The sequence below is a fragment of the Lissotriton vulgaris genome, chromosome 11, assembly GCF_964263255.1.
Source record: "Lissotriton vulgaris chromosome 11, aLisVul1.2, whole genome shotgun sequence".
In the NCBI taxonomy this organism is placed as follows: Eukaryota; Metazoa; Chordata; class Amphibia; order Caudata; family Salamandridae; genus Lissotriton; species Lissotriton vulgaris.
The window spans coordinates 719,082,566-719,095,587 of record NC_141699.1 but is presented as its reverse complement, the minus strand read 5'-3'; positions in this window follow the sequence as shown (position 1 = coordinate 719,095,587).

Genomic DNA, 13,022 nt, shown 5'->3' with positions numbered 1-13,022 from the left:
TATGCTACAAACACCAGACCACATCACTTGACATCAATGAACTCACGATTTAGACTCTCGGTTTCATACCCGAGTGTAACACCATATCATTTCAGCACCATGTCACTCTGAGCAACACCGCACTTTCAAACCAGTAGGAGTGGCTACTTCACTTTGCACTCCCCACAAAGCTTACAGTGCTCCTACCCTCCTTCCTACTTTTTTGCCCTTTTTTGCCCTCACTTGCTTCAAGGAAATCACAAAATGGCGGCCAACACTTCCTAGTTGCAACACCGTCACAGCCAATAAGCAGCAAGCTCCTGCTCGTAACGCCTCAGCCAATCATATGGCAGAAGTCCCAAATATCGATATCTATAAATTTCAATATTTCGCAAAAACTACTGAACGGATTTACACCAAATAAACAAAAGTGTGCTTTCTACACCAAGACCCTTCTCCCTGCCAAATTTGGGGTAATTCCGTTGACCCGTTCGACCTGTAGCCCTGTCTTAACGTTCCTATGGAAATTAACATGGAGAAAACACGTTTTGGGACCCCCCTTTTATCTCGGCCCCCCCTTGATGAATCACCCCCAAACTTTCAACATAGGGCTGATATGAAGAAAGAATTTGTTTTCATAATTTCATGAAGATTCATCAAATGATACCAGAGTTACCAGCAAAACAAAACATGCTCTTCCTATGGAAACTCAGTAATAACTCTATAACTGCCTACTGGCGACCGCCAGTAGGTAATAAAGAACAAATTAGAATAGTTCCTTGATTCTTTTAGCTTTCAAAACTTCTCTCTATTACTATCTTTCTAATATTCCATATAAACAATTTTATTAATATTCAAGTACACATAAAAGTCAGAAATGCAACATATTCTATCAACACACTTTCTAAAACATTCTACAACATGTGGAGTTTAAAAGTTCATCAATTTTTAAATCTAACAATATTTTTTTGCAGCATTTTCTTGAAAATTCAACGGCACATGCAGGTTAAAAGTTCACGATTGTTTTAAGTTTGAACAGTGCCTTCTAAATGCAAGTAGCAGGTGTGATTGAGTTGAGCAAATTTTATCCTATAATAAGTACTCCCCGTTCAAACTTCTTTTTCTAAACCAATCACAAAGATGCTTTTCCACAAAACGAATGTGCACCCTACTTTTAAAAAACAATGCTTTTCATCTCCCCATCAGGTACCATTTTGTATGCGAAAAGAAACGAGTTCCCCATCTTTAAACATATCTCTTATTCTACGAGGGAACTGCATGAGCTACAGTCATCTTTCCATACCTTCCAGCCATACCTTCAAGTTGCTAGTGTGGTTCGTAGGACATAGCTATGTTTTCTGGTGCAAGAGGTATGCAGAACAGAGACTTATTGACGTAGACCTAGGTTTACAAAATGTGGACATTAAATGGTTTAGACAGAGAGGATTGAAGTGGCACCAATTGTTGTCTTTGGTTAAAACCCGTTTGCATCTCCAACACCCTGACCTCATGATTGTGCACTGTGGTGGAAACGACACAGGCACATTGACTGGGGAAGGGTTGGAAATGCTTTGAAGGACACTTTTGGACAATTGATATTATTTTTGCCTCAAACTTTCTTTGTATATTACAATATATGCCAAAGACAGAAGTGGAAATGGTCCAAACAATTTTCTCCTCAGATTGAAAAAGATCTTGGAAGAAATCAACAAAGCTGTCTCTGCATACCTCAGAGACCACAAAATGGGCTCCATCTACAACAACAAAATACGTTTTGATATGGCGGATATATACAGAAGTGATGCACTTCACAGATCAGGGAAGCTGTGTTTTCCTGAATAATTTGAAGCTGTGCATCCGCACTTATATGTAGCTCCAACTAATGAACACGAGGGCTCTTTTTAGTGCCACCCTATAACTTACAATCTAAACCCGCTATTTTAGGGCCAGATAACGGCAACTCCCAGACCCTCACCACAATTTATTCTCCACACAGCTGTGGTACAGTGGCCAGAACATCTCACTTTGCAGCACAGACCTCTTGCTTTGATCCCCGGCTCTACTCACCTATAAAGGTGAATAGTTGGCCCTTTACAAATACCGTATTGATTTACCTTCGCACTCCCTATACAACACCACCTAAGCACCATATACAAGTTGAACATGTGTGGCACAGCACCCAGAGCACATGACTTCACAGCATAGCACTAGGCATGAGCGAATTTTGCGAATCTCGCGTTCGCGAATTTTGCAGATTTGCGAACTCGCAATCCGCAAAATCCGCGAATTCTCGCGAATTTGCGGATTTTTTTTTTATGTTCGCACGGGTTTCTGCAAGTTCGCGAGGGTTTTGTACAATTTCGCAAATTGCAAAATTGTACAAAACGCGTGCGAACTTGCAGCAACCCGTGCGAACACAATTATATGAAGAGAATGTAAATGTGTTGTATTTGTATTTGTATAGCGCGAACAGTCACCCGTAAGTATCCCGGCGCTTGTACTCCTACTACACGGGAACCCCTCCTGGCTTTTCCTTGTGAGGTGTCCACTCCTGGGCATCCCATGGTGAAACCAGGCATCCCTTGTGTATCGGGGGCCGTTGTGGAGACTAAGCAAGCTATTGCCCAGAGTTGCAGCGTGGGGCCCATGCTTAGATTCAGCACTGAGGCGAGAATATCCAGTCAGAGGAATTTAAGCCCGATCCCGCCGAGGCGGGGATCAAACCCTGGTCCCTGGCCAGCACTCTGCATCAAGGTCCGCCGCTCTAACCATTGAGCCACACTTCTCCAAAGAAAGAAAGAAGCTCCTGGCCACAGGAACAGCACGGGGATTGCGCTCATGAAAGTCAAGGATGCAAAGGCCTCTACCCAGCATCACAGCTGATTTTCCACAGTAGATTTGGGAAGAGGCACACCTGTCCCGCCTCGAAGACGCTCATGATTGTTTTTGGGCTAATGAATGAGTCACTGATTTTGAGCATCAACTAGTTCGAGCGACCATGCAAAGGCCGCCCTCTACCCAGCATCACAGCTGATTTTCCACTGTAGATTTGGGAAGAGGCACACCTGTCCAGCCTCGAAGACGCTCAGGATTGTTTTTGGGCTAATGAATGAGTCACTGAATTTGAGCAACCAGTTCGAGTGACCATGTGTGTGTTACCATGCAATCGCCCTGAAGGGCGCAGGGGTCCCTTGAGTGACCTGTGTGAGGCTGTGCCTGTAACTATTTTACAATGGCGCCAGCAAGCTGCCAGCGCCGTTGTAAAATAATTACAAACTCGCAATCCGCAAAATCCGCGAATTCTCGCGAATTTGCGGATTTTTTTTTTTATGTTCGCACGGGTTTCTGCAAGTTCGCGAGGGTTTTGTACAATTTCGCAAATTGCGAAATTGTACAAAACGCGTGCGAACTTGCAGCAACCCGTGCGAACACAATTATATGAAGAGAATGTAAATGTGTTGTATTTGTATTTGTATAGCGCGAACAGTCACCCGTAAGTATCCCGGCGCTTGTACTCCTACCACACGGGAACCCCTCCTGGCTTTTCCTTGTGAGGTGTCCACTCCTGGGCATCCCATGGTGAAATCATGAACAGGAACAGCACGGGGATTGCGCTCATGAAAGTCAAGGATGCAAAGGCCTCTACCCAGCATCACAGCTGATTTTCCACAGTAGATTTGGGAAGAGGCACACCTGTCCCGCCTCGAAGACGCTCATGATTGTTTTTGGGCTAATGAATGAGTCACTGATTTTGAGCATCAACTAGTTCGAGCGACCATGCAAAGGCCGCCCTCTACCCAGCATCACAGCTGATTTTCCACTGTAGATTTGGGAAGAGGCACACCTGTCCAGCCTCGAAGACGCTCAGGATTGTTTTTGGGCTAATGAATGAGTCACTGAATTTGAGCAACCAGTTCGAGTGACCATGTGTGTGTTACCATGCAATCGCCCTGAAGGGCGCAGGGGTCCCTTGAGTGACCTGTGTGAGGCTGTGCCTGTAACTATTTTACAATGGCGCCAGCAAGCTGCCAGCGCCGTTGTAAAATAATTACAAACTCGCAATCCGCAAAATCCGCGAATTCTCGCGAATTTGCGGATTTTTTTTTTTTATGTTCGCACGGGTTTCTGCAAGTTCGCGAGGGTTTTGTACAATTTCGCAAATTGCGAAATTGTACAAAACGCGTGCGAACTTGCAGCAACCCGTGCGAACACAATTATATGAAGAGAATGTAAATGTGTTGTATTTGTATTTGTATAGCGCGAACAGTCACCCGTAAGTATCCCGGCGCTTGTACTCCTACCACACGGGAACCCCTCCTGGCTTTTCCTTGTGAGGTGTCCACTCCTGGGCATCCCATGGTGAAACCAGGCATCCCTTGTGTATCGGGGGCCGTTGTGGAGACTAAGCAAGCTATTGCCCAGAGTTGCAGCGTGGGGCCCATGCTTAGATTCAGCACTGAGGCGAGAATATCCAGTCAGAGGAATTTAAGCCCGATCCCGCCGAGGCGGGGATCGAACCCTGGTCCCTGGCCAGCACTCTGCATCAAGGTCTGCCGCTCTAACCATTGAGCCACACTTCTCCAAAGAAAGAAAGAAGCTCCTGGCCACAGGAACAGCACGGGGATTGCGCTCATGAAAGTCAAGGATGCAAAGGCCTCTACCCAGCATCACAGCTGATTTTCCACAGTAGATTTGGGAAGAGGCACACCTGTCCCGCCTCGAAGACGCTCATGATTGTTTTTGGGCTAATGAATGAGTCACTGATTTTGAGCATCAACTAGTTCGAGCGACCATGCAAAGGCCGCCCTCTACCCAGCATCACAGCTGATTTTCCACTGTAGATTTGGGAAGAGGCACACCTGTCCAGCCTCGAAGACGCTCAGGATTGTTTTTGGGCTAATGAATGAGTCACTGAATTTGAGCAACCAGTTCGAGTGACCATGTGTGTGTTACCATGCAATCGCCCTGAAGGGCGCAGGGGTCCCTTGAGTGACCTGTGTGAGGCTGTGCCTGTAACTATTTTACAATGGCGCCAGCAAGCTGCCAGCGCCGTTGTAAAATAATTACAAAGTTAGCTTGCACAGGAAGCACTTAGATAAAATAAAGCAGCACCTGCTTCGTTTTATCTAGTGGTTCCTGTGCAAGCTAACTTTGTAACTATTTTACAACGGTGCTGGCAGCTTGCTGGCGCCATTGTAAAATAGTTGCATGAGTGGGGGTTCAAATTTTGAACCCGTTACGCTCGCGGATTTTTTTTGCGGATTTTGCGGGAAATCCGCAAAATTCGCGGATTGCGGATTTCCCAAAAATCCGCAAAATCCGCGAGCGTAACGGATTTCCCGCTCATGCTTACATAGCACACACAGTTTAGGCTCACGGTTTCATCCCGAGCCCAGCAGCAGCTCAATTTAACAGCATAACACTCTAGGCAATACCTCACTTAATTTCCGTACTCAGAACCTTCAGACTGGTAGGGGTCAGTAGTTCAACGGCCTTACCCCGAGTCAGTCAGCATCTCAGCTTACGCCCCCAGTGCCATCAGACCCGGAGGAGTGAGTAGTTAGCACTTCACAAATACGGGATTGATTTCATACGTGTAAATTTACCTTCGCACTCCCTCTATAACTCCCCCTAAGCACCATATACAAGCTACAATGTTCGAAACAAAAGTTCATCCAAGTAGCTATAACTACATGCTGACACTACTTGGACAGATGTGGTACAGCGGCCAGAGCACATGACTTCACAGCATATGACACACAGTTTGGACTCACGCTTTCATCCCCAAGTCCGGCAGCAGCTCAGCTTAGCAGCATGAGACTCTAGACAGTACCTCAAATATTTTCTGTACCGCAGAACTTTCAGATCAGTATGGGTCAGTAGTTCGTCCTAGTAGTTATAAACACATGCTGACACTACTTCCACAAGCGTAGTGCAGTGGCCACAGCACATGACTTCACAGCATAAGATACACAATTTGGGCTCACATTTAATCCCCAAGTCCCACATGAGCTCACCTTAGCAGCATCAGACTCTAGGCAATGCCTCACTTAATTTCTGTAGCCCACCACTTTCACACTGGTAGGGGTAAATACTTCGCTTTGCACCCCTTCTAATGCACACCCTGAACACCCCACAGAGGTTACAGTGCTCCTACCCTTCTCTTTCCCACTTTTTTCACCCTTGTTTCCCCTTACTCACTTCAACGGAATCACAAAATGGCAGCCAACACTTCCTAGTTGCAACCCCTTGCACCGCTCGCAGCCAATCAGCAGCAAGCTCGTGCTCGTAACTTCTCAGCCAATCAGATGACAGAATTCCCAAATATCAATATCTGTAAATTTTGATATTTCTTAAAAACTACTGAACAGATTTACACAAAATAAACAAAAGCGTGCTTTCTAGACCAAGACCCTTCTCCCTGCCATATTTGGGGTAATTCCGTTCACCCGTTCGACCTGTAGCCTTGTCTAAAGTTTCATAAGGAAATTAACATGGAGAAAACATGTTTTGGGACCCACCTTTTTTCTCGGCCCCCTTGATGAATCACCCTCACATGTTTAACATAGGAGTTGATATCAACAAAGAATTAGTTTTGAAAATTTCGCGAAGATTCGTCAACCTGCGCCAACGTTATTGGGAATAGAATGTTGACATTTTCCTATGGTAACTAGTTCCTAACTATAACTACCTACTGGCAACCGCCAGTAGGTAGTCTACCCAATATTTTGGTTTCCAATATTCTGTCAGTGATCCATACCTAAGCACCATGATGCAAAACATAATAAGCTTTCTAACTGCGTCAAGCGTTACTAACTGGCTGAGGTTTAAATATGTGCATGTCTTTAAGCCATAGTCAAAAGTAGGGTATATTACTTTACTGCCATATTGTTAATTGCAAGTGGGCTGTTACTGTTGTGGAAATATGGGCAGGATGAAGATGGTGCGCGATAGTTAGCGTGAGGGAGAATAAAAAACAGAGGGCAATAGTAACCGAGTGATAAGAAATCAAGTCAGAAATAAGGAAGAGAGCAAAAAGGTGACTAAGAAGATAATGAAACAATATCAAGAAGAGAGACACAAAATAATAAATAAGGCAGAGTGGCAATGGGATATATCATGAAAAAGACCAGAAATTGATCATTATATTATATACCTTCTAAAATAGGCAACTGGCTTTTGGTAATATTGCATGTTGTATAACAATGTAGAGGAGTGATATGAGCACTCTGTACATGTGTCAGTACTGACATAGCAGTTTATGGTGTGGGTCAGAATACAGGTGCATTAAGTAGGAGATGCCCATTGTCTCGGATGCCTGTACTGGATCACTGACAGAATATCAGAAACCAAAATATTGTGTGGACAGAATATCCTGTAAAAATAATGAGGACCAAAATATCGAGAAGGTGAGTGCAAATAGGTAAGTATATATTTAATATTCTTGACTCCACATCGTCGCACCTTGAAGATATATATATATATATATATATATATATATATATATATATATATATATGTATATATATATATATATATATATATATATTCACTGAAAAAAACACAGGTTTCACACCAATTATAGTTAGGAATTAGCATTTAAAAAACCTATTAATTTCACTTGAAAAAACCATAGGTTTGACACCAGTTATAGTTAGCTGGAAATTTTACTGACATAAAACCATTGAAATTCCCACGTTATAGTTAGTTGGACTCACTATAACTTGAGCGCCTGCAATGCACTGCTGATGACGTCACATATTACATCACTCATGACATGGTCAGTGACACCACTCATGACATCACTGATGACACCATCCAGTGAATGTGTGTCTTTCTGAAAAATAAATATGTTTTATATATGTATATGTAAAGGTTGATGGAAGACTAAATGTTTAAATAAGTGTCTTAATGGATGTTTAAAAAAAAATTGATTGGTTAACTGGCTTATTAAGTGTATCTTAGTGAATACATATATTAGTGAGTATTGTTTAAATATTTAAGTGTTTGTATCAGTGTTTCACTTTGTGTATAAGTGGCTGCATGGGTTGGTGAGTAGCTACATGTGTGTGTATATGGGTTATTAGATGTTTTTTTCTAGTATCAGTATGAGTGTCTGTATGGTTTGGTGGGAGTGTTACTTAGCACATAGATGCATCAATGACTGACTCACTGTTTGTATGTGTTTTGAAGACAGCATATGTGCAGGACTGTATGGGTGGATAAGTGTGTATATGTGTGTGTTAGTGAGTGAATGACTGTCTCACTAGTGTCTTTATCAGTAACTACATATGTTTTAATCTAGTATATGTGAGTATTGATATATATAAGTGAGTATATGTGAGAGTGAGAGATTGAAAGAGTTCTTGTTTAAATAAGAATGTGTTTCTATAAGTGATTGTTTAAGAGAGTAAATATGTGTACGTTTCCTTAGAAGTAAGGTGGTAGTGTGTGTATAGCTGTATATGCAAATAAATGGATGTTCAATAGTTTATTTGCATGTGTGATTATGTGTGTGAGTAACCTTTGGATGACTGTCGGTGTGTAACAGGATGTATAGGTGTTTTACTACATATGATGAGTGAATATATGTATGAGTGACTATATAGAACTGTTGGTGAATGAGTGGATGTGTATATAGATGGTGGTATTACTGAATTAGTTGTTGTAACTGGTATGGGTATCTCTATTTTTTTGAAAATGTTATTTTCTATTTTTGAATATGTGTTTCAAGGGTTACATTACACTGAAAGGAGGTCTGTCACTCTGTCACAAGGATGGTGTCATGAGTGATGTCATGAGTGATGTCACTGACCATGTCATGAGTGATGTAATATGTGACATCATCAGCAGTGCATTGCAGGCGCGCAAGTTATAGTGAATCCAACTAACTATAACGTGGGAATTTCCATAGTTTTATGTCAGTAAAATTTCCAGCTAACTATAACTGGTGTCAAACCTATGGTTTTTTAAGTGAAATTAATAGGTTTTGTAAATGCCAATTCCTAACTATAACTGGTGTGAAACCTGTGGTTTTTTTCAGTGAATTTCAAAGGTTTTTTAAATGCTAATTCCTAACTATAACTGGTGTGAAACCTATGGTTTTTTGAGTGAATTTCATAGGTTTTTTAAATGCTAATTCCTAACTATAACTGATGTGAAATCTATGTTTTTTTCAGTGAATTTCATAGGTTTTTTAATAGCAAATTTCTCTAACTATGAAATATAATATTTTTTTAATAAATCCTATATTGTATATTTATGTAATACTATTTTTTATATGTATCTTCTTCATTTTTTTTTTTTGCCCTGGAGCGCTCCCGGTGCGCGTCCCGGTGAGCGCACCGGTAAGCACAGTCTTGCGGGGCGCCCCAGGGCGCGTACCGGTGAGCGTCCCGTTAGCGCTATTGCCTTGAATGAAAACATCATCGTGACGTATCGCGTAGCCGCGTCCGCGTGATACGCACGGCGTAAGCGCACCCGGAAGCACCCACGCGCATACCAATGCGCTACATAAGCGCCGCCGGGCGCGCCCCGGGGGGCGCCCCCAGGCGCGCACCGGAGCGCGTAGCGTAAGCGTGTCGGGTCATGTGACCTGAAAATAACACTTTTCATTGGTTCAGAACAGTTTTGGTTTCCAAATGATGAAAGCCCGGCTCATGTGACCTGAAAATAACACTTTTCATTGGTTTAGAACAGTTTTGGTTTCCAAATGATGAAAGCCCCCACCTTTTTTCCTCATTCTCACTTTATTCTTTGAGGGAGGAAGACCTGCTTCTATTGATAGAGAAATGGCTACAGTAGCAGCAGCAGCTGGAGCATCTGCACCACCACCACCACCACCACCACCACCACAAGGACCACCACAACATCACATTGGTGGTGAAGAAGAAGAGGAGGAGGAGGAGGAGGAGGAGAGAAGGCAGTTCCTGCATGAAGACAATCCCCCATATAAACCTAAGGAGCACTTTATATGGGAGTTTTTTTAAAATCCCAAGGGGTTTCAAAAAAGTTAATGCTGCAAAGGTGACCTGTCTCATCTGTGGCGCTGAACTTTCCAGGGGGAAACCTGCAAAAAAATATTCATTTGGGAATCACACAATGCTACGCCACATGCAACGAAAGCACCCCAATAACTCTTCTGCAGCAGAGGTCAGAGAACTGACCAGAAACCCTCCCCAATCTTCTCCGAGCACCTCTAAACAACCCACTCCATCGGGTCCTGAAACTAGAGAGATGGTCCCATGCATCCAACGCCAGTTTGGAGACTACAAGATTACTTGTATATTTTGTGGGACTACCATTTTTTATGGGGAGCAGAGCATCAAACTTATAAACCGTGCTGGAGACAACCACCGGTGCCGAAAGAAGCCTTAATTTTTTCCTGTTTTTTTTGCTCCAGTTGAGCTGTCTACAATTCCCTGTTTTCTGTTTGTCCCTATAAAAATACAAAAAAAATATAAAACTGTTCATAAAAGCCAAAAAAAGTATAAAATGTTCCAAAAAAACAAAAAAAAATATAAAACAACAAAAAGAAGAAAAAAAACAGTTCTTTTTAGAACTACCTCCAATTTATAAAAAAAGGCTACATTTTTTTAAAACTCTGTCATTCTATTTTCCCCATGGTACGCTCCCCGGTCCGCTTCCCGGTGCGCGTACCCCGCTCTCCCCGCGCAAATCGAATTTTTTTTTTCCCCTGCTGGGCCCTTTTATGACCCCACATCAAACCTAGGGGGCCAGGGGGGGTCTATCCTGCCCCCTTTTGGTCATTTCCCTCTTTGTTTTTGCCACCTCTTGTGTCTCGATCCTACCGAGACACAAGATGGCGGCCGCTCCGGACTGTTTGGAATTTTTATAGACACCCGAGAGCCAATCAGCTTTCCGTGCGCGAACTCGCGTAGCGCGCTGGTTCGCGCCCCAGTGCGCGTACCGGGGCACGCTTATAGATATATATATTTTTTTTAACCTAAATTACTCAAAATCCACTGGAGCACATATCTTGAGACATAGCAAAGGCACATCGGGCTACCAGTCCCTACAATTTTGCCAAGTTTCGTGGAAATCCATTCAGCCGTTCAGGCTAAAAGTGAGATCGACTGCCCTATGGAAATTAACATGGGGAAAACACGTTTGGGAAACCCCTTTTTTCTCTGCCCCCGCTTGATGAATCCCCCCCAAACTTTCAGACAAGGACCGAAGCGTTGCGAGGCAAATTTGAGGACATTTTCAGGCAGATCCCTCAACCGGCGCCAAAGTTATTCCCAATAGAATGTTGCGATTTCCCTAGTGAAAATAATCCTAACTATAACTACCTACTGGCGGCCGCCAGTAGGTAATATATATATATATATATTCACTGAAAAAACCATAGGTTTGACACCAGTTATAGTTAGCTGGAAATTTTACTGACATAAAACCATTGAAATTCCCACGTTATAGTTAATTGGACTCACTATAACTTGCGCGCCTGCAATGCACTGCTGATGACGTCACATAATACATCACTCATGACATGGTCAGTGACATCACTCATGACATCACTGATGACACCATCCTTGTGACAGAGTGACAGACCTCCTTTCAGTGTAATGTAACCCTTGAAACACATATTCAAAAATAGAAACTAAAATTTTCAAAAAAATAGAGATACCCATACCAGTTACAATAACCAATTCAGTAATACCACCATCTATATACACATCCACTCATTCACCAACAGTTCTATATAGTCACTCATACATATATTCACTCATCATATGTAGTGAAACACCTATACATCCTGTTACACACCCACAGTCATCCAAAAGTTACTCACACACATAATCACACATGCAAATAAACTATTGAACATCCATTTATTTGCATATACAGCTATACACACACTACCACCTTACTTCTAAGGAAACTTACACATACTTGCTCTCTTAAACAATCACTTATAGAAACACATACTTATTTAAACAAGAACTCTTTCAATCTCTCACTCTCACATACACTCACTTATATACATCAGTACTCACATATACTAGATTAAAACATATGTAGTTATTGATAAAGACACTAGTGAGACAGTCATTCACTCACTAACACACACATATACACACTCATCCACCCATACAGTCCTGTACATATGCTGTCTTCAAAACACATACAAGCAGTGAGTCAGTCATTGATGCATCTATGTGCTAAGTAACACCCCCAACAAACCATACAGACACTCATACTGATACGAGAAAAAACTAATAACCCATAGACACACATGTAGCTACTCACCAACCCATGCAGCCACTTATACACAAAGTGAAACACTGATACAAACATTTAAATATTTAAACAATACTCGCTAATATATGTATTCACTAAGATACACTTAATAAGCCAGTTAACCAATCACTTAAAAAAAAAACCATCCATTAAGACACTTATTTAAACATTTATTCTTCCATCGACCTTTACATATACATATATAAAACATATTTATTTTTCAGAAAGACACACATTCACTGGATGGTGTCATCAGTGATGTCATGAGTGATGTCACTGACCATGTCATGAGTGATGTAATATGTGACGTCATCAGCAGTGCATTGCAGGCGCGCAAGTTATAGTGAGTCCAACTAACTATAACATGGGAATTTCAATGGTTTTATGTCAGTAAAATTTCCAGCTAACTATAACTGGTGTCAAACCTATGGTTTTTTCAGTGAATTTAATAGGTTTTTTAAATGCTAATTCCTAACTATAACTGGTGTGAAACCTATGGTTTTTTCAGTGAATATATATATATATATATATATATATATTCCCACGTTATAGTTAGTCGGACTCACTATAACTTGCGCGTACAATGCACTGCTGATGACGTCACATATTACATCACTCATGACATGGTCAGTGACATCACTCATGACATCACTGATGACACCATCCAGTGAATATGTGTCTTTCTGAAAAATAAATATTAGTGAGTTATGTTTAAATATTTAAATATATATATTAGTGTTTCACTTTGTGTATAAGTGGCTACATGTGTTGGTAAGTAG